This window comes from Adiantum capillus-veneris, chromosome 12 (genome assembly GCF_014529385.1).
Source record: "Adiantum capillus-veneris isolate H3 chromosome 12, ASM1452938v2, whole genome shotgun sequence".
Classification (NCBI taxonomy): domain Eukaryota; kingdom Viridiplantae; phylum Streptophyta; class Polypodiopsida; order Polypodiales; family Pteridaceae; genus Adiantum; species Adiantum capillus-veneris.
The window spans coordinates 55,653,948-55,676,848 of NC_140942.1; the positions used below are offsets into that span (position 1 = coordinate 55,653,948).

At 41.2% G+C, this 22,901-nt stretch overlaps 2 pseudogenes; both read right to left on the reverse strand.

Moving 5' to 3' along the window:
* Window positions 1–705: 705 nt before the first annotated feature.
* Window positions 706–1,282, reverse strand: LOC147445773 (hydroxycinnamoyltransferase pseudogene; annotated as a pseudogene).
* A 388-nt stretch (window positions 1,283–1,670) lies between these two features.
* LOC147445774 (shikimate O-hydroxycinnamoyltransferase-like) lies at window positions 1,671–2,914 on the reverse strand (annotated as a pseudogene).
* Between the last annotated feature and the right edge of the window lie 19,987 nt (window positions 2,915–22,901).

The window sequence follows — 22,901 nt, forward strand, 5'->3', positions numbered from 1 at the left end:
ACAACACCTACACACATCCAATCATATGTATAATATCATACCATTGAATGTATGCATGCTCTAAGTTGAAGTCCAAGAGCTTTTAAACTACATTGAAATGCATAACATCTACAGGAATTCTTGTTCACCCAGATCAAGGCCTCAATGATCAAGATTATAAGAGAAATGAGCAGTGAAAGAAATTAGAATGAATGGCAAGAATGTAAGTTTTAGGAACACTAGACTAATGTCAACATGGATAATCTCCTGCTTGGAATATCTTTCTTGACAATAAAATGCTTCCCATAATTTTGTAATCTTAGAATGTAATAAAGTCTTATCCATTGCCGAAGGCAAAATGTCACAAATCAACATACTCTCCATCCAAGGATTTTTGCAAAATATTAATCATCCTAAGATCTCTTCCTCTCCATGCAACATGTGGATATGCTTTTCTTGCATTTGGAAACAAGGTGTCAAAAATGGACCTTTGAATAATGAAAATGCATTTCAATTAAAAAAAGCATAGTAAGGCCAAATTTGTAAAGCTTTGGCTAGCCAAACAAGGTGAAGAATCACATGGGTGTTCTAAGATAAGAGAAACTCACATGCCTATTGAATCAATCTTAGAGTATAAAGAGAAGGAACTTGCAAGCTAAAAATACTTATACAAAAGCTAGCATGTCCATTTCATACTAAAAAGAGTACTAGGGGCAATGGAGACAATCAAAACTGGTAGAAGGGTTGCTCAAAGGTGGGCATGTGGTGGGAGGCAAGGGCAAGGGAAATGGAGAGGCCACCACCACCAGAGGGGCTAGGAAGCATGAAAGGGAGGCCTTCAAATGAGATGCCAACAGGGCCCATGAAGATGGGGCAGCCCCAACCAAAAGTTACAATCGTGGATGGAAAGGTGGGTCCAAGAGGTGATACGGACATTAGGAGTACGAAAGGTGTGGGCACCTTGAACAAGAAACTCTAGGCCAGGTTGTAGCTCCAAATAATCAAGTGTTGATAGTAAATATTCATCGTCCATACGTGTGATGGCCTCCCTAATCCTTTGGGCACCCACACTTAGTGGGCCTTTGTCTAGCTCACCGACTTGTGCCATGGGTGTGGCAGTGAAGATGGCATTGCCAAAGTAGCCTCTTGGCAAGGCTGGTTGCAATCGGCTTCTCCCTTTTATTGCTATGTACAATTTTGTCTCTTGTTTCTCACTCAACCCTCGTGCCCTTGACACACACCTCCACACATGTGTTGCCACTGCCTCGTACGTGCTGTATGTCACCCCTCTTGTTCCATCCATTTCCGTCGCTTGCAACTCCACAACTTGCCAACATTAAAATGCTCAATATCAACAATTTTCCCCAGAAAACACCTTAAATTAGCACCACACAGTGAATATGTTCAAATTACACAAAATATGAACATAATATTACAGTAAATTATGAACAACTGTAACGGAAATCGTCACTGACTAACAGACTAGAAAAGAAAATGCTTGACACTTATTCTAAGAGCTAGCCATCAAAGTTAAAGTTCTGCATGGGTGTGACTGGCAGTGCTCAAAACAAAGCATTTTCATAATCTCAATTTTTAAGATTAAGGCAATGAGGCAGCCAATATTTATACCAAAATGCTAGATTTTTGGGAAAATTACACTATAAAACAGGACATTGGAACACTACCTTATGTTATGCAATTGAGCAACCAACCATAATTTTTACCTGTGCTCGAGTGAGAAAGAAAAAATTGCAAGCCACATTGTCGTTCGTATTTGTAGGCCCATTGTCATTATGATGTGAAGAGAACTTGTTCTTGCATTTTGCCACTGCATTTGGTTGTATTGCAATGCCGCGATCATATTTGCTAGAGGGCAATAGTGAAGGGGGAGGTTGATACTCGATGTGCGAAAATGTTGGTGTAGATGGGTCACGCGTCCGCAAAAGGGTACGGTTGATAAAAGGATGACGTCGAATGCCTTCCCCCCTTTGCTATGTCTGCCCATGTGTTGACGAAGTGGGTACTGGAAATCCCATCAGCAACATGGTGCTCCATCCCCACACCAAGCGAGGCCCCTCATCATTGAAAGAATGTTACCACTATAGATTATTTGTGTCAACTACTATTACAAAATAAACCAATATGGTGCATAATAATTACATAGGATGTGGTCACTCTTCCGTGTAGGTCACATGAGGCACATGTTGTTTAAGGGCAAGAGTGTGTGCAAAATCACCAAAGTCATTGATAATGGCATCGATCTCTGCCTCGACAAGAAGCACACCCTCGGCAATACAATTAAGGTAGATACGTCCATAGGACCTCAAGAGCCTTCTTGCCACTGGGGTAGAAGGGCACTAGTGCCTTCTCCAAAACCTCATAAGAGAAGAAGTCGTCCTATTATGTTTTTGAAGTAGCTGGAAAAGCATGGACAAACATATTGTAAACATGATTCAAAGTAGCTCTAGCCCTGGGCAATGCGTCTCTCTCTCTCTCTCTCTCTCTCTCTCTCTCTCTCTCATGGACAAAGAGTTGACAAAGAGTTGCCAAGCTGCAAAGTGCACCCCAGATGCCAAAGGTTGCAATGCGGAACGTGATGAGTGGCCGCATCTCTCTCTCTCTCTCTCTCTCTCTCTCTCTCTCTCTCTCTCTCTCTCTCTCTCTCTCTCTCTCTCTCTCTCTCTCTCTCTCTCTCTCTCTCTCTCTCTCTCTCTCTCTCTCTCTCTCTCTCTCTCTCTCTCTCTCGCTTTCTCTCTCTCTCTGTGGATTGCTCCTACGACGTTAAATCTCTCTCTCTCTGTGGATTGCTACTTGACGCCATGCTACGAAATACCGAAAACGCACGTGACGTTTTTCTCCTCTCGCGTGGTGCTGTGCTACTGTGCCATCTCTCGTCATCTCCTGATGGAGAATCTGATGGAGCATCTCTCGTCATCTCGCATGGTTGGCTACTGTGCCATCTCTCGACTTTTTAAATGGCTTTGCCCCGAAATTTGTTGATGCGGTATTCTGTTGATATGCAAGTGTAAATTGTTGCTACATTTTCCACATCATTTCACTGTGCCCCATAGTCTAACTGTGTTGTCCAAGTAAAGGCATAGTACAATATCACAGCCATCACAAAACTTGATGTTGTTGACATGTGTATAATGTGAAAATAAAATATCTACCTGGGACTAAATGCAACTTGATTTAGGAATGTACAAATGTCAAGTGTTTTGAAGTGGCCTGCACACTCATCTTGCTTGGAAAGTCTAATGCGATTGATCTCCTCTTAAATTAGCAAGTTTCATGTATATCTTAAAGAATGTATCCAACTAGGAAGTTTCTCAAAAATTTGGGGATCTTTCCTAGTTTGCTTGGGCTAAAAATGGCAACATATTGATAAAGCAAATCCAAAAATAGCCAAAGAAGCATATATCACAATGACACATTTACAACGGTGGTCATGGTTGCTCAAGCTAGGGGGCTACTTTATAGAGTAGTCCCGTGCGTGCTATATCTACCTCATGTTCGAGCTTGTGAGGCCATCAAATAGGGTTTTCTCTCTTCAAGTAAGCATTTGGGACTGTCTAACGAAGCGCCTAAGATTGTATAAAATTGTCTTATTTAGTAATTGAAGCGAAAGATTAAGGTTTATAATAGGACAAATGAACACTTCATATGTGCAATTAGGCACGAGTCTACACCATATCATCATACATACAAGAGTTTTGAGTTGATTTTGGTACTTTTTTAGATGGATGAATAGCATTTTTCTCAATTTTAGTGTGTCTTTTGCTTTGAATCCTCTATAATTTACTAGTTTTTGCGATGAACTCTCAAAGTCAAAACCCTGGTCCTTTACAAACACCACCTCAAACTTTCTAATACATTTTTGGTGAACCCAACGTGAAATGGGCTAGGGTGATGGAATGGAAGCTTAATTGAAGGTCTCAATAGAAAGATTTTAAGTTATAGAGAAACAAGAGCAACAAGGGATGCAATTTTGATTCTATTGTAATGCAAATGTTTCAAGCCTTTGTTGTGTTTATGTAGCATAAACCAGCTATTAAAAGAAAGAACTTTCTTCAAGAAAATTCCTTCAATCAGTGGTGCATAAACTTGACCAATCTGATGGTAGATATGTAACAAAGTGTCTTTGTGGTTATGTAAAGGATATGGAGCTACATTGACTACCTGAAGCGGAGATGGTATAAAGTTCTTAGCTACTTGTGATTCTTCATATGAATGAGCATGTAAGGGGAATTGGAAATGAGCATGGGGGCTAGCTAAGCAAAAATGACAAAGAGACAAGATCATAGTCAAACCTACTCAAGCCCCAAGAGTTTGTGTGAGTTTTGTAGATGTTATTATTGTGGTTCCAAAGAGGAAGAAATCTATCTTAGATGGTTTTTTCAAGGCAATGCAAGAGCTCGCCTTAAAGATTGAAAGGCTAGAAGAGAATCATCAAGCCAATCTACAAGGCAAAGACCTAAAAAAAGAGAACGATTTGTACACAGGTGCATATGATGTGATGGTATCAACAATGAAAGGAGATATTGTGAAAGGTTCGATGAATGCTTTGATGAAGGATCTTTTTTTCTTCAAAGATCAAGATTCACTCGAGTGAAATAGGTAAGCCTTTGGGAAGGAATTTGGCAGAGGAGGGAGTAATAAGCTATTTGACGACATGGCCACTAGACATGTCATCTTAATGTTTCAGGCAATCGCCCATGGGTTGAACGTGGAGCCTATTGACCAAAAAAGAGTCGAGGTTGATTTGGATAAGATGTGTCAGTTTACTACCTCTAATATAGAGGCAACAACACATCTCAAATTTTTTCTGGAAGAGGATTTTGAATAATAAGGTTGAATTTAGTTTGGGTGAGGTTCTTGGCATAGACAATCAGAAGTTCCATAAAGAAATAATTGACATTAGAGAAAGCAACAATCTCTTCCTCATTCTATTTGTATCCTGGATGAAGAAGAATTTTGAAATGCATAATGTGTCTCATGTTTATGGTAAACAAAGGATGAAAATGTTATTGGATGTTACAAGTCTACAAGAGGAGTAAACTAAGGTCATTTCTTGGGTGATGAATATGAATCAAATACCACTCATAGGACTTATTACTCTAAGAGTCATTAGACAAGAGCAACTACCAAGACTCTAGTGAAAGTGGGAGACTTAGAAAATCCATCAATTGCATTAATAGACTATGGAATAGATGGTATAAAGTTTTTAGCTAGTTGTGATTCTTCAGATGAATGAGCATGTAAGGCGGATTGGAAATGAGCATGGGGGCTAGGTAAGAAAAAATGACAAAGAGACAAGATCATAGTCAAACTTACTCAAGAAAAGACCTAAAACTAGAGAAGGATTTGTACACAGGTGCATACGATGTGATGGTATCAACAATGAAAGGAAGGGTTGTGAAAGGTTCAATGAATGCTTTGATGAACGATCTTTTTTTCTTTAAAGAGGCCAGATTAACTTAAGTGAAATAGGTAAGCCTTTGGGAAGTAATTTGTCAGAGGAGGAAGGAATAAGCTATTTGAGGACATGGCTACTACACATGTCATCTCAATGGTTGAGGCAACCGCCTATGGGTTGAAGGTGGAGACTATTAACCAAAAAAGAGTTGAAGTGAATTTGGACAAGATGTATCAGCTTACTACCTCCAATAAAGAGGCAATAACAAATCTCAAAAAAAAAATAGAAGAGAGGATTTTGAATAATAAGGTTGCATTTACTTTGGGTGAGGTTCTTGGCATAGAAAATCAAGAGTTCCATAAAGAGATAATCGACATTATTAAGAGAAAGCAAGAATCTCTTCCAGGGCCTATTTGTGTCTAGGATGAAGAAGAATTTAGAAATGCATAATGTGTACATGTTTATGTTAAACAAAGCAATGAAAATGTTAATAGATGTTACAAGTCTACAAGAGGAGTAAACCAAGGTCATTTCTTGGGTGATGAAGATGAATAAGATACCGCTCATAAGAGTTATTACTCTAAGAGTCATTAGACAAGAGTAGCTACCGAGACTCAAGTGAAAGTGGGAGACTTAGAAGAGCCATGCATTGCATTAATAGACTATGGATCATAGGCTAACCCCATATCAAATATTTCATACCAAAAAAGAAAATGACCAATATATATAAATCAGGAATGGATAGTTCGTGTAGGAAATAGGTTTTGGGGGGGGGGGGGTTCACTACAATAGCAAAATTTCTATCACATGGGTTCAATAGTAGGGAATACTGTTTCCTATAGTTCCTCAAATTTTCACGTATAGAAGAGTGTTGAAAAATTGGTCTTGAAAAGAAATTTATAGATTGACTAGAAATAGGGTCCCCTTTTTGGTGAAAAACTCATAGCTAAGGGGTTTTATGAACTATCCTTGAATGCACACGATATATAGATCTTACATATAGTAACCCCTGGAGATTATAGGTGTGTTTGATGAGTTTTCATTTATGGATACTATGGAAGACTTGAAGTCTTTAGTGGATTGTGATTTGTGTGTTAGGAATTAGGTTGTGAATATATGCTCCATAGAAATGTACAAAGTAATTGAAGATTTAAAAAATGCTCAAGGTTTTGATGTACGAGTGGAAACCAAGTATAATTTTGTGGTAAAGAAAGTGAAACTAATGGCAATATTTGTAGCACAAAACTACAAGTATAGGATGGGGGAAGCTGCTTTGTAGCCTAGTCTTTGAGACAGGAGTAAGAGTGGGCATAAGTTTACATATGATTCTTTAAATGAGCTAAGGGTTTGTTGTGATGAGAGTTTGAAAAAAGCTAAAATAATATATTTTTAAGAAATTCATGCCAAACATTAAATTTTTTTTGCATTTGAGACACATCAGATAGGGTGTACAGATTCTTCCATTGTTGTTTCTATAGTAATCTCACTCTCGAGTCTCTACTATCTCTCATGTACCTTGGAACTTGCTACCTACTCCAGATTCAAAGGATCATTTTTTAAAACTCATTTAGTTTCTTAATAAAAAGATCAAGAAGGGTATTAAGGACCCTTCCTGTGCTCTGTATTCAAATAGGTGGCTCTTCACAGTTCCAATGATAAATGGTTCTTTACGTTTTATCCATGACCTGCAACCCATCAATAAGGTAGAAATGAGGAATCTGGATACAAGGCCAATTGTAGATGAGTTTGCCTAGGCATTTGCAGAAAGGGAGATATATATTCTATGGGAGATTTGTACTTAGGGTACATATTCAAATAGTTGGTTGATAGATCCAAAGAAAAATGGTTCTTTACACTTTACCCATGATGTGTAACCCCTCTATAAGGTAGCAATCAAATTTTTTAGGTATAGGGACAATTTTAGATAAGTTTTGCTAGGTGATTGTAGAAAGAAGATATATTCTATGTAATGGAAATGGCCTATGAACATTGAGAATAGAGGAATTAGGAGAATTAAAGAGAGCATTTTTGTGAGACTACTTTGAGAGGATAGAGAGTGACTTAATTGATGGTAGCAGCATAATCATAATACTTAATTAACTTGGCATGAACAATACTTTTGCAACAGACAGAGTTAGAGAAGTTGAAAACAATTGAGGACCGGATTTACATGGATCCGATCCCCCCTCCAACCGGAATTTGTGTTATAGATTCTGACATCAAGAGAGACTTGGTAGAATACAATCTTTGTGTTCCTTGTGCCCTAGGTTATGCAATGAATATGGAAAGCGTCATGCATCAAAAGAATAACATAGAATTTGTAAAAATTATTAACTATCCCAAGCCTCAGTCATAAGGCCTCAAACAACTTCGAAGGTGGAGAGAGCTAGTGGGGAATGAGGGTACGGAAGAGCAAGAAGAAAAAATCATAGAAGCAAAAAAAATAGTTCCTCACTTATCATCACTCTTCTTGCTAGCATACATATTATCATAGTAATAAAGATGGAGAAGATGGCAAGCTTAAGCATTGAATCATGGCTCTTGGTTGGATTTGCATTCTATAGACAAGAGTGTTGGTGTAGGCTCTCAACTTCTTTACTAGCTTGGAGAAGGAGATGGAGCTCTTGCACTTTGCAAACTTCACACAATGAGAGTGTGTGAGGGAGAGTATACCCCCAAGCAACCCCCCTTTTTCCTTTGGTTGACCCCCTCTTCTAGCTCAACTTGGAAGCTCATTGGACCCAAACAAGCATGGCCAATCAGATGTAGAATGCATATCAAGAAACAAGGGTAGTCTTGGGATAAGTGTCCCCCTTTCCCTTTGAGAGAGACTTGATAACTGCAAAAAACAATCAATTAAATCAATTAAATTATCATTGGACCCCTTGAGAGGCTAGACATTAGGCTCTCAGCACTTCATGAGGGTAGCATGGGTAGGGGCTTGACATATGTTGTGCGCTCCTTGCCGCACTGTCGAAGCAAGGGACTTGCCAATACACCGTATGCGAGCCACAAACGGCTCCAAGCACACAACAAGCCTAAACTAGCAAGCTCAAGAAAACAAAGGGTGTGTCACTCACCGCTCTACGCTCGCCTTCGTGGTGGATTCCTCGCCGCGATGAAGAAGAAGCTGCAGTCGTGCCGCGCTCAACCGCTTCGCCGCCGTCGTGCCTTCGTAATGCTCGATCGCACACACACTCTCCCTCTCTCTCTCTCTCACACACACACACACAAGGAGGTGAAGAAGAAGAAGATGGAGATGGAGCAAGAGCACTCTTCAATTGCACAAATGAGAGAATGAGTAAAAATTAGGTTTAGTTGGCTTTTATAGGAGCTCACCCCATTCACACTTGGGCGCCCATGCTTAACCAACTAATCCCTTGAATGTCCAAGTTAAAGTGCGCCTCTCATTGGCGATCACTCTACCTTTCCCTATTGGTCCGACAAGCCCGGTACCTGACTCTAAATCATACATAATACGCGTCCATCGTAGGTGATGGGTGTCCGTGTGCCATGAGGGTTAACATGCCCCCCTTCCTGATGTAGATTCCGTCCTCGGAAGCTATTGAGTTGAAGCTGGTTCGTCGAGGTGGAAGAGCATTTGAGATGAATGTCCTTAGCCTTCTTCAGTCACTGCAAAATCAAACAACATTGGCACAGTAATGGCATTCTCTTAAAAAGCAGATGCAGTTTTAGGTAGACACATTGATTGGTAAAAGAATTTCAAACAATTTGTTAGCAATGAACATTAAATTGCAATGTAATCAAATGCATAAACAGATGTAAAGGGAAAAAATTAAACAAGTCCGGGGTCGCTAATTTGACGGTCGAAAAGCACTAGAGATCGAATATTAATACCATGGGTAAGCTTCTTAACTTTCTGTGGTCAATTAAGTTGTTTAATCGCGAGAGCCAAGTATTCATGTTCGAGGGCTGACTAGAGGCTATATCTAGAAAACCTTGTAGTTAAGCTACCATAAAAGGAATTTCTCATGAAATCATCGCCTGACTGATTACTTTTTCTTTGACCCCCCAAAGTCTTTTCACATTGATTCAATTATGATGTGTGTGCTTATTTTGTATGCCTTGGGTTTTTTGCTTTTCAAGGAAAAGCGCCCACACTGGGAACCTCTAGGGCTCTAGTACCATAGGCAATACATGTGAGTGAAGTACCAAATCAAGCTGAGATTTCTCTTCCAGCTTAAAATTTTACATTGTGGCACTTTGATTTTTTTGCTTGTTCATTTTCAGCATTTTAATTTTGTAACTTTGGGGGGCCATATAACACTGATACACTCCCCAGGCTCATCACATTAGTAAACTCCCTTTATAATACTTAAGCTAAAGGTCGATAGGGTTAAGCCCACTAGAAAGCCCTAGTACATTTCATACAATGCTGCCTAAATCGGATTAAGAACCTAAGTAACCATTGCTTATTAGGAAGGCATTCCCCATGGTATTAAGAGAAGATTTCTAATACCTAGCTTGGTCAAACTAGCTTAGTCGGACTGCTTGATTTTTACACCTAAACAAGTGATTATGAAAAAAGATTGCATTGAATTAAATGTTGGATACTAAGCCAATGCGCTGAATAGTATGCTACCAATCACAATCAAAGCAGACAAACATGGATGCAAAAAAGATAAGGGCAATGCTAATGGACAAGAAACACCTGTTTGTGTTGATGGTCGCGCTTGATATGAAGTGTGAACGAGAGAAAGGTTCCATGAAGGTCCAAATCCTATCAATAGCAACACGCTCCTGTACACACTAGGAAACACAAACAATACCTCTAGGAGGCACATCAGTGGGAAAAATTAAAACTCCTAAAAAACAAACTCAAAACACAATCTAGACCCCTAACCTACCTATCTGTCACCCCTTTTAGAATCAAGGAAAGAGGATATTATATAAACCGGGTGGCCACCCTAAGGCTAGGCCTCTATCCTCATCATCTAGATAAATAAAATCGTTGTCCGTGAGGCCATAGTCTTCCTCGGTCTCTATTAGTTCCTCTTCATCATCCTCTTGTGCAAGCATGCTAATCAAGAACCTCGTGATGCGTGGATACTCATCTTGTGCAAAAGAATAAGCATGTGCCATTGGAGACACATTCGCCACTGGGTAGGGATCACTAGTTAGCCATAGACGTATCAGCCATTCTAACTCCTCAAAATTTCTCTCACATGCAAGGCTCTCTATCAAATCCCATTCGCAAGAAAGTATAGGGTAGCATACGTAGAACACTTGTTGAAAAGACAAGGGGTACCTTTCATCAAAAATAGAAGTGCATGCCTCTGGTGAAGTAGCCATTTCTGACAAGACAGATAGATTTGGTTAGGCCTTTAAAACATAAGAGTTGTTTTTGTGTGTTGCTTGACTTGACACGGTGAATTTGGACTTATATGTAAGATCTGATAGGGTGCTCTCTCATTGCTAGGCGCTCTTGCTCTTTACTATTTTTGTTTTTTTGTGAGTATAAGGCTATATATATACATTCCCTAAGATCGGAGATTAAGAGGTCAGGGAAAAAGGTTGAGAGGGAAACAAATGAATGATGACTGTCAGCAAACATTCCCCCCTTCCTTGGGTAGATCATACCGTTTGAAATGAGCTTGTCACCCTTTGAAACCAATTGTTCCAGTTGGTAATAGGTGAGGATTTTTGCCAGTAGTTTTCTATTACCCTAGGTGCCTTGTCAAGCTGCAAGGGTGGTAAGGTACTCTCCCAGGATTGAACTTGAAGTGGTTCATCAGGTGATTCTTGAACACTGGGAGGTGTGGATTCTTTTGTAGCTTCATGGAGGTCCACTACTATAGATGGAGGCTGTGTAGAAGCTTTTACCTCTAAGGATGTATTACATGAGGAGCTAGAAGCTTCATGGGACTCCCCCCTTCCTGAGCTAGGTGGAACAAATCGTTCTTTCTTTGGTACCCAAACTAGCTCGGGAGCGGGTGTGTAGCATTCTGTGATTTTTTCCTTTCCACGATCATTGATTCGTTTTGGAGCTATGGGATTGGGCTCACTTGGGTCAGGTGATAGGTAAGAGCACAATCTACGTTTTGGCACCCAGATTTGATCATTTCCTTGATAGTAGCCTTGGGCTTCCAATAGTCGTTTAGGGATCCATCGCAACATTTTCTTACTTTTCTTGGAGCGAGTGGTACGTTTCTTACAAGGCCTCTGTTTTTTAGCACTAGCTATGGTCACTAAAGAAGCTTTAGGGACCCACTTGTATGTTTTCTTCGTTACCTTAGGATGAGTCTTGTTGGAAGCGATATGCATTGCTTGTAGCATATTTAAGGGTATACGCATTTCATCCCCCTCAGGTGTTACCCAGGTCGTCCCCCTATTTCCCCAAGTGTCTATGGTTGATGCTAGGTGGACCCAATCCACATTGTCTGATTCCGTCATACCCGGTAACACATCCATGTAAGGAGAATCTTGGCCAATGTCTGTATCCTTCTTACAAGTGTAACAATATTGTAGTGGGGCCGAGTGAACTGTGGTGTCAGAGCGATGATCAATAATGGTTTTACTCCCTAAGGGGTGTACCTTACCAGTCACCAAATCCACTCTAAGGACAGAGTCTTGGAATTGCAAATAGACATGATTTTTAGACCAATCGTGAACCATTTGTGCTTCCCTCATGAATGGTCGTCCTAAAATCATTTCATATGACATAAGGTGTTTAGAGAAATCCATTACAATGAACGTATGTCGTACCTTGTGTCCTAGAACTTTGATCTTAAGATCCTTGAGCATCCCCATAGGTTTGGCTATGGTACCATTTGCCATCTTTACCACAATGTTAGTAACACTGAGGCGGGGTTTTCCCATGGATTCCCAACAATCTTTTGTAACGATGCTAACTCCCGCACCACCATCAAGAATTCCCTTTATAGTTAATCCCTTGGTAGTGATGGGTAGGGTCGCATTAGACTCGTCGCCTTCAAAATACTGCCCTAATTCGTTAATGGGTACCTCGATCACAGACTCGTGTCCATCTAAGTCAAGTGATTGCACATGATTTTCCTCATCAATCATAATCGAGTCAGGCCTATTTGGTTGCGCAAACTGCGGTAATCCCGTTCGTAGCTCTCCGTTAAGGAATGCTCGAAGTGCAAGGAATAACTCAGGATCTCCATACAGCTTTGCTATGATCGTGGTTCGGACCTCAGAAGACATGAAGTCCACTAGTTTGGCAACATTCATTGGCGTTTTGCAGGGTGTAGGTCCTTGACTAGGAACTGGTGAGGATGGAATCTCATATTCCTCAATGGGATCAGGTATTCCTTCTTTAAACATCCTTTCCAACAAGAAGGGTGTATGCTCACTTTCTGATGTCCCGTCCTCACTCCCTTCTTGGATGATACTAGATATGGCTAACGGTCTATGGTTCATGTGGGGTGGATGAACTTGCGTGGGAAACACTGTGTCATGAATTTTGACCTGCATGGGTTCTGGTTCTAGTTTCCTTTGAGTCTCCTCCACTAAACCTCTTAGATGTTTCACCTGCTCAATCTCATCTACTGGGTTTGGGTACGTCCCAATCTTCTTTTTACGATTTTTCCCTTTTTGCCCCTGCGATTTATCTTGGGGGTCGTGGATTGGATTTGGAAACACTTGTGGTGTTTTCAGAGGCTCTTTATGGTTTTCTCTTATTCGGTTTTCATTTGGTTCCATGTTACGGTTTTCTTTGTCGGTCTTTCCCTTTGTGGTATTGGTTCTAGTCTCCATTGTCTCGACTGAATCTGAATCATCCTCGAGGTCATTCATATACACGGGGTCATCTCCTGTTCCTATGTTTGTTTTGGAACTTGGCTTTGAATTTTCCGTATTCTGCGACTTCTTCCTTCGTGTCTTCTTTTTCTTTGCTTGGATAACTGACGCGGTATCTCTCTCTTCGAGGATATGGCTTGGCCCTTGAAGCATGGACCGTGTAATCGCATAAGCGGGTGCGGCGGGTGGTATTGGCGACGTCACACTAGCAATTTCAACCAAATTTAGGGGTGTGATTTTAGGCGCATTTGGGTTATAGGGGCATTGGGCAATCAAGTGATCTATGCCACAACGATTACATGTGAGTATTGGCATTGCAGACGTGCTCCCTTGATTCACTTGCATCTGTGCAGCATTCTTTTGCAGCCTAATAGGGCACTCCGCTACTCGATGTGGTCCACCACACTCGTAGCATTGAAGAGGTGGCCTCCTAGCCTGGGTGTTGATATTTTGACCTCTGGATGCGAGAGCAGCAGCTTGATAAACCGGCTTGACTTGTCCCCAACAATCTTCCATGTAGTATATAGGACACTCTTCCAATGTATCAAGTCCGTAGGCAATACTAGTGTCTATTTCCTCCTCACAACCATCTGCATAAGCATTTGATGGCTCGCAACCCACTTGGTTCATAGGGGCGACTCTTGGATGCGGGGGCTGCGGTCCTAGCACAGGAGGTGGTAGCGGTGTAGCTTGTACAACATTTTGAGATCTAGGGACCATGTGTTGCGGTAGTTGCTCAACAGGTGGAGTAGGCATCAATACAGGAGCTCGAGGTGCATCCGTCCAGGCTACAGGTGGTCTATTTGCCATCATACGTTTGATCATTAAACAATCCTTAGCTTGGTGACCATACCTACCACATGCGTTGCAAGTTCCATTAAATTTTACTCTAAACGTAGGGCACTCACTAGTGCTATGTGGACCTAAGCAAATGGAACACCATTGTTGCTCCCTTCTTGGATACATGTGACTATTTTGAGGGGGTCGATTATCCTTAAGAGACTCTTGGATTGCCTTGGTGAGGTCTGTCAAGAATGTCTCAAATACCTTTGGCTCATTGGCAATGGGCTTTGCGGTCATGGGTTCATACTCAATGGCTTGTGAGCTAGTGGATCTCGTGTCAGTAGACACCCTCATGCCTGCTATCATCAAGTTGTCCTCTAATTGGATTGCATTGGCAGTGACATCTTCCCAGGTTGTGATACCTCTAATCACTAGTCCATTATAGATTCCTTCATTCCTCAACCCTCGAATGAATCGATCAAGCAGTTGGTTATTGTTGAAGCGCTCATTTACAGGGCAACGAGAGTTTAAGTGCTTTAGACGACTAATGAAGTCCCTTACTGACTCTCCTTCCTTACGTTCGGCCTTCTGTAGCTGAGATGCTACACCCCAAAGCACACCTTCTCGTATGTACTCCTTTAGAAACAACCTTCGAAGGGTAGGGTAGATTGTTTTCTCGTCCACCCTTAGGGTCCTATACCAATCTCCAGCCTTCCCACTTAATGTCAAGCTTAAGGCATTGCACTTATGTAGTTCGTTGCGTTCCCCTAAGGAATCACATACTTGTTCAAACACTTCAATGTGTTTCCTAGCATCTTCGTCCCCATTGAATTTTTGCGTGAGTTTGGCAATTTGTACTGCCTTACTTCTAGGCTCTCTATCAGATGCATGACGCATATTTTCCACGATAGATCGACCTATGGTTTGAGCAAACGCTGCCAAGTCACCTATGTGAGGAGGCAGGGCCGGTGGAGGTACTCTTGGAATCATATGTGGGAGAGGAACGGGTACCGGTCTTGGCATATGTGTGGATGATGCAGGATATGGAACATAACCGGGCATAGGTCCACTCGGATAAGAGCTAGGGAGCGGCACTCGAGGAGCATAAGCAAGTGGTACAATTGGAGGTGTGGGGGCCATGTGTGCATAAGGGGATAGAGGCACATATGGTCGAGGCCCCATATTAGGTACTACGACACTAGGCAGTGGCACTGCGCTAACCGTAGATGTCATCGGTACATTCTCTGTTAGGCTTATCCCTGGAGTGAGCACTGTGTTTTCCTTAATAGAGGGTTGAGCCAAGTTAGGGAAGCTAAAGTTTTCGCTCGGAGGCTCAGATTGCATAGAGACCCCAGGTGAAATGACGTAAGATGGGTCCATGGGACTCATTAGAGGAGTCTTCATTTGTGATAGAGTAGGCTGTTGAGCCTTGCTCGTATCCAGAAATCTCATGGGGCCAGTTGAGAGTATATTTACCCCTCGGTTTTGCCTTTCTGATTGAATAATGCCATGGATAACATTACATATCATTTTCTGTTGATCTTCGATGCTCGTGGCACTAGAGGTGGATTGTACAATCTCTATCCATCCTACATGGTAGGCGTGGCCAGAGTGTAGATCCGTCAACACCTCAGTGTGGAGGTCGTATGTCCAATGATCATTAATGAACAATCCTTCTAGAGTCGACGTGTTAACGGTTTCTTGTGAGGTAGAAGCAATGTTGCTCCCCGTGGTTTTACTTGCCACCAACGATACTCTAGAGGGAACTTCTGAAGGAGGCAGCTCAACAGGGCCTTCTTGGTAAGAAGTTGGTAGGATATCCACATGGACACTCTTTGGGGGTGTGGGGTCCACGTGCGATGTGAAAGGAGATTCCACTTCCCCACCCCCTTCGCGTGCTTCATCTGCATCAGGTTCCGAGCGAGTAGCTCTACCTAATGTTTCCATGAAACGGCTAAACATACTAGTACTAGGCTGTGGAGCTTCGGGAGATGCATGGCCTTCTCTCTCAGTGTTTTGGGTAGGGTATGCTTCCATGATTTCTGAGTCGGAGGAGGAATCACTAGCGGCTATTTTAGGGTCTTGGGTGGTGCTACCTTGTGTCCCCGCTGAGGGTCTAGAGCTTATCGTGGATGGGTAATGGGTGTCCGTATGAACAGAGGCACTCTCAATATGCTCGTGTTCTAGCACCCGCCCAGAGCGTAAGTGCATGTGCTTTTGATACCCTAAGGTGTCAAAAAGCTGCTCTAGGAGGCCTTGTGACTAGTTTTTAGCGTGTTTTTTGTTTGTTTTTTTGCTAGATTTTTTAGAGCGTGTCGTGGAATGGGCCGTGTGATAGCTCAAAATGAGCGTATCGATCAGAGGGTCGTGCCGTGCTTTACAGCCCTCCGTTTGGTCACTCTATGCCCTCGGAATCCCTAAAACTATCAATTTCCAGTAGGGAACTAGGCCCAAACTAGAAAGTCTAAGGGTGCAAGTGGGAAGAGAAAGGAGGAGAGTGGAGGACTTGTCCCACATGCTCTCATTCTCTCTTGAGGGAGTAGGGTATATATATAAGAGTGAGTATAGTATATATCATTAGACTGAGGACTAAGGCCTGGGCCTGAGCTTGGGCTTGGGCTTGGGCTTGGGCTTGGGCTTGGGCTTGGGAAAACGATCCCGATCTATCTTTTGTACAAACCAACCCGTACGTTTTAAGAGTCACGTTTTTTATTTTCGAAAAATATCGCAACCCACTCGCTCGCGTTTTTAATTTCCGAAATTTTTTTCCTTTTAAATAATTTTTTTCCAAAATTATTTTTTTTTTCTCGAAAAAACTTTTTTTTTTTTATAATTTTTTTTTTGCTACAGAAAAACGCAGAAATTGCAGAAATTGCAGAAAATGCAGAAAAAACGCAGAAATTACAAAAAATGCAGAAAATTGCAGAAAAACGCAGAAATTGCAGAAAATGCAGAAAAAACGCAGAAAATGCAGAAAATTGCAGAAAAAATACAGAAAAAACACAGAAATTGCAGCAAATTGAAAGAAAATGCAGAAAATTGCAGAAAATTGACAGAAAATGCAAAAAAAACGCAGAAAAAACGCAGAAATTGACAGAAATTGACAGAAATTGAAAACGCCGAACTTGAAATTGCAGAAATTGAAAAACGCAGACAATAGCAGAAATTGAAACTTGACAGCAAATGCAGAAAACGCAAAAAATAGAAATCTCCACACACCCCTTCCCTGCCTTTCCTATGATACAAATTGCACCACAAGGAAGCGTAAAGTGCTAACCGAGCTTAGTGTAGGGCATATCCCCAGCAGCGCCGCCATAAATGTGCGCTCCTTGCCGCACTGTCGAAGCAAGGGACTTGCCAATACACCGTATGTGAGCCACAAACGGCTCCAAGCACACAACAAGCCTAAACTAGCAAGCTCAAGAAAACAAAGGGTGTGTCACTCACCGCTCTACGCTCGCCTTCGTGGTGGATTCCTCGCCGCGATGAAGAAGAAGCTGCAGTCGTGCCGCGCTCAACCGCTTCGCCGCCGTCGTGCCTTCGTAATGCTCGATCGCACACACACTCTCCCTCTCTCTCTCTCTCACACACACACACACAAGGAGGTGAAGAAGAAGAAGATGGAGATGGAGCAAGAGCACTCTTCAATTGCACAAATGAGAGAATGAGTAAAAATTAGGTTTAGTTGGCTTTTATAGGAGCTCACCCCATTCACACTTGGGCACCCATGCTTAACCAACTAATCCCTTGAATGTCCAAGTTAAAGTGCGCCTCTCATTGGCGATCACTCTACCTTTCCCTATTGGTCCGACAAGCCCGGTACCTGACTCTAAATCATACATAATACGCGTCCATCGTAGGTGATGGGTGTCCGTGTGCCATGAGGGTTAACATATGTCCTTGGTGTCGTTTGAGGCTTGGCTTGCCTTGTGTGTGTGTGTTTTCTCTCTCATCCCCCTAGCTTTGAGGCTCGTACCCTCTTTTGTAGGGATACCTTTGACTTATGAGACACAAGCACGACAAAGCACCTCAAGCTCGGTTGATGTTCCCACAAGCACTTCACGCTCACTAGTCGGCAAGCACGACAAGTACCTCAAGCATCTTAGTGAGCAAGCATGACTAAGATTCTTGACAAGCAGGACAAGCACCTCAAGCTTGGGTAGTGTTCCCACCTCAAGCTCGGCCGTAGATTTCCTAAGGTCAAAGTACTTTTAACACTAACCTTTGGACAGCTTCAATGAAGCTAACCCTAAGGTCTTTAAGGTCCCTTGGCTAGCCTTGCTCTTTGACAAACCATCTCTCATTTGGGCCCCTTTACCATTGACCCTATGATGGTATATATTTGTAAGCACATTTCTATATTATAACCCTTGTTCCGATTTATTTTCCCATATTAAATGATCAGTTTAATGTGAGAAAATCATTTGGGTTGGTTAGATACTAGATTTTAGGACATTACCTCTCTCTCTCTTGAAACGATAATCGTTCTCGACTATGAGGTAGAAGAGATAAAGCCTTGGTCATTAGTCAATCTTCCTTAGTGAGTAGAGGATCCCTTCTTACCCTACGGCATCATTCCAGGATGGATGAATAGTCCACTTGGTGCTTGAGAAACGTTGATGCCGCAAGCATGTCTGCTCTTTAGTCCATTTCATTCTCCCAAGTAGAGTGACAAGTTTTACTTGGTGTTTGAGAGACGTTGTCATCACAAACATGATTCTAAGTATGCATACTACTTAAATTTGTGCACAATAAAAAGAGAACTAGTCTTATAAGACAAAAACATTGGTAATTTAAAAGAAATTTGTACATTTTCTTACTCTAATGTAGCATTGTAAGCATTGACAAGGTTCACACTATCCTTAAGTTGTATTGCTTGCATGCATCTAGCATCTTCAAAAGGATAATTGTTGAGCTTAATAAGATACCGTCAGAGAACCTTACCATGTTGTAGTACCTTGTCTTCATGCCGAAGGATAGCTTTGGGTTGTAGCACCTCTTCTTGGTTGTCGATGTTGGGAGGGTATTCAGTAATTGGTTCACTTGGTTTCTCTCCTTTATAGGGATTCAAGAGGCTCACATGAAAAGCATTGTGTATGAGCCAATGGTTGGGAAACTTGAGTTAATAGGCCATCTCATTAATTGGCTTCAAGATTTGAAAAGGACCATAATATCTTTTTGCTGGTTTAGCACAATACTTTTGATGGCCCATAGGATTTTTGCCGTTTAGTTTTCCTCAATCAAGCATTGAGAAACTTAAGTAAGACCCAATAATTTTCTCTGAGTGTTAAGGCCCTTCTGTGCTTGTTAGTAGCAGCTTTTTTCCTTTGATGAGAGATGGATATAGCCTCCTTAATCTTTTGAAAAGATTCTTGTAGGTCATGACTATACTCATCGACAGTGAAAATCTTCCCATGTACTTTAAGTAGTAAGGGAATTTCAGGTCTTCCCTCAATGATTTCAAAAGGTGATTTTCCCATAGAAGTATGGACAATATTATTGTAAGCATACTCTACAAGAGGTAAGTACTTTTTCCATTGTGAGCGTTGGTCTAATTTTGTAGCATATGTCTTTAGTAGATCGAGTATCGTAAGATTGGCTATCTCACTTTGACCATCCATTTGTGGGTGATAGGCGGAAGACAAATTCAATCTTGTACCTAGATTTTCAAAGAGACCTTTCCAAAAACTACTGGTCATTCTAGGATCTCTATTTGACATGATGGATGTTGGAAATCCATGGTGTTTGCAAATCTAAGATATGAAGAGAGTTGCCATTTGGTCTGCCTTAATAGTCTTTTTGAGTGACATAAAGTGTGCTTGCTTGCTAAACCTGTTGACTATTATCCATATTCCCATATTCCCATGGATAGACTTGGGTAACCCAAAGATAAAATCCATGGATATACTCTCCCATGGTGAAATAGGAATTGGCAATGGTTGGAGTAATCCAGGTTTCTTCCCTCTATCATACTTTGTCTTTTGGAATACTACACATTTTGAAACATACTCCTGTATGTCCACTTTCATGGTAGGCCAATAGAAGTATGTCTCTACTCCTCAGAGAGTAGGATGAATGCCTCTATGCCCCGCATAGGGAGGACCATGGGATACATACATGACTTTCTCACAAAGGGAGTGGCTAATACATATCCTATTTCCATGGAGAAGATAACCATCCTGCAAGGTGATTTGTTCCTCTTTCTTCCCCAACTCAAGGGCTGACATTATGTCTTTAAAGTTTGGGTCAATAGCATACTCATCTATCATAGAAGATATATCATTGTGAGTAGCTATAGACACTGCATTAACTTTGGGTCATCGTGAAAGTGCATCAACCAGTTTATTGTGCTTACCATCAATGTGGGAAATATGTAAATAAAATTGCGAAATAAAAATTTCCCCCCTCATTTTTTTGTCAAAGAGCTTGGTTTGTGTCATGAAGTACTTGAGACTTTGGTGCTCTGTTTGTAAAATAAATGGAGTCCCCAGCAGGTAGTGCTTCCATGTGTCTAGGGCATGTAGAGCAGCTCAAAGATCTTTCTCATAAATTCCTAAGATCCATTCATCCGTATTGATCCTTCGGCTGTCGTATGCTATGACATGCCCTTCTTGAAGCAAGACTGCTCCAATGAAATCACTACAAGCATCACACTGCACCTCAAAAGGATTTGAGAGATCCGGAAGCATGAGGATTGGTTGGAAGGTAAGATTATCTTTGAGCTTGTCAAAAGCATTTTTCTCCTTAGCAATCCATGAATACTTAACGTTCTTCTTTGTTAAGTCATGTAATGGTCCTGCTATTTGAGATAATTTTGCTATGAAGCGTCTATAGTATGGACACAAACTAATAAATCTTCTTAGCTCATGCAATTCCTTGGATTAGGCCATGATTTTATTACCTCTAACTTTCATGGACCCATACGGATACCATCTTGAGAGATAACATGACCTTACTATTGAATCTCTTGAAGGAAAATTTTGCCTTTCTTTCGGTTGAAAAAAGCTTGTTCTCCCTCAAATCTTGAAAAATCTCTTGGAGATGTTGCTTGTGTTTCTCCATGGGCTTGGAGTAGATGATGATATCATCAAATAACACTCCATTGAATTTATGGTAGGGTCTAAAGATTTTCTCCATTAGACAATTGAACATGGCTAGTGCATTGGTCAAGCCAAAAGGTATGACTAGATATTCATAAAGACCAAATGTTGTATGAAACACGGTCTTTAGGACATCTTCATCCACTATCCTTATTTGATGATAGACACTTTTAAGATCAATCCTACTGAAGTAGGTAGACCCTTGTAACTTATCAAACAAATCTTCTACTCGAGGCACAGAAAATCTGTTTTTGATAGTGATATGGTTTAGTGCTCGATAGTCCACACACATACGGTATGTACCATCTTTCTTTTATACTAAAAGGATCGGAGAACAAAAGGGAGAGGAGCTAGGCCTCACCATCCCTTTGTGAATTAAATTTTGTACTTTCCTCATGATCTCCTCTGCTTGAGCTTGGAAAACTCGATAAGGAGGCTTGTTAGGTGGTGAGCTTCCAGATATGAGCTCAATTTGATGATCATCATCCCCTCATTTTGGAGGTAAGTCCATAGGGATATCATCGATGAACACATATTGGAATCCTTTTACAAAACTAGACCTGTCTAACTCTTCTTTATTTATACCATTTAAATTTGATGAAACATGAGGACCTTCTAGGGACTCTGACAAAAATCATGTACGTAATATCAAAAGCAAGATTATTTAAAAGTGATATAGTACAACCAGACTCACTAGTATCTATATATATTTATTTTGCTTGTAGTAAAGTAGATTCTCCTTTTTGGGAACTTCGTGTTGGCTGCCATGTGGTTGAACCATGGTGCCCTTAGGATAGCATCCTCATGTTGGAGAGGAGAGATGAAAAAGTATTCATTGCTGACGTAGATTTGGACATGAAGCCTCAACTTCCCAATCAAGGGGGTAATAGAGGCTTGCTGTCCCTTGAAAGCTGTATCGAAAGTAACAATATCTCCCATGTTGAAATCTTGAATGCCCAACTTGGTGGCCAACTCCATTGAGATGAATTGGTGAGTAGAGCCAAGGTCAAACAAGATGAGGGAATCATGCTCCCTTACCTTTCCCCAAGCATAGGAGAGAGGTTGTTATGAGCGCATATAGAACTAGAAGAGAGCGAGAGGAGGCGCTCAAAATATACAAGAACTTGGGACTTGATGATAAGCTTAATCTTAATTACAAGACTTAATACTTTATTAAGAGACTAGATACAAGACTTGGATTACATGACTTGAGTACAAGACAAGGCTTGATTGCAAGGACAAGACTTGAACATAAGACAAGAACTAGAAGAGGGTTTTCCTCATAGGAGCCTCACAACTGGTGTTGGAAAGACTGAGGGGCTTGTGGCCCAAGATCCCTATTTATACTAGTGCTTGAGGAGGTTACTTGAGGAGGTTATGATTTTCTACGTTCTTCTTGAAGAGGTTAGAATCTTCTAGAACATTCTTCATCCTTCTAGTTCTTCTAGAACCTTCTGGATCCTTCTTTATCTTTCAAGAGATTTCCAAAAACTTCTAGATTCTTTCGGAATCTTCTCCAAGCTTCTAGAAACTTCTTGATCCTTCTAGTTCTTCTAGAACCTTCTAGATCCTTCTTCAACTTTCTAGAGCTTTCCAAAAACTTCTAGATTCTTTCGAAATCTTCACCATGCTTCTAGAAACTTCTAGAATCTCCTTGATACTTTTAGAACTTCTAGAATCTTCTAGATCCTTCTAGATTCTTCTATAGCCTTCTAGCGATGATGTAGGCGATGACATAGGTGATGATGCAGGTAGCAACTGACTCTCAAGCATCCATGACATTACCCCCTTGTCTAGCGACGAGTTCCACGAGGAGCAGTGGTGTTCCTTGAGTTGGGCTT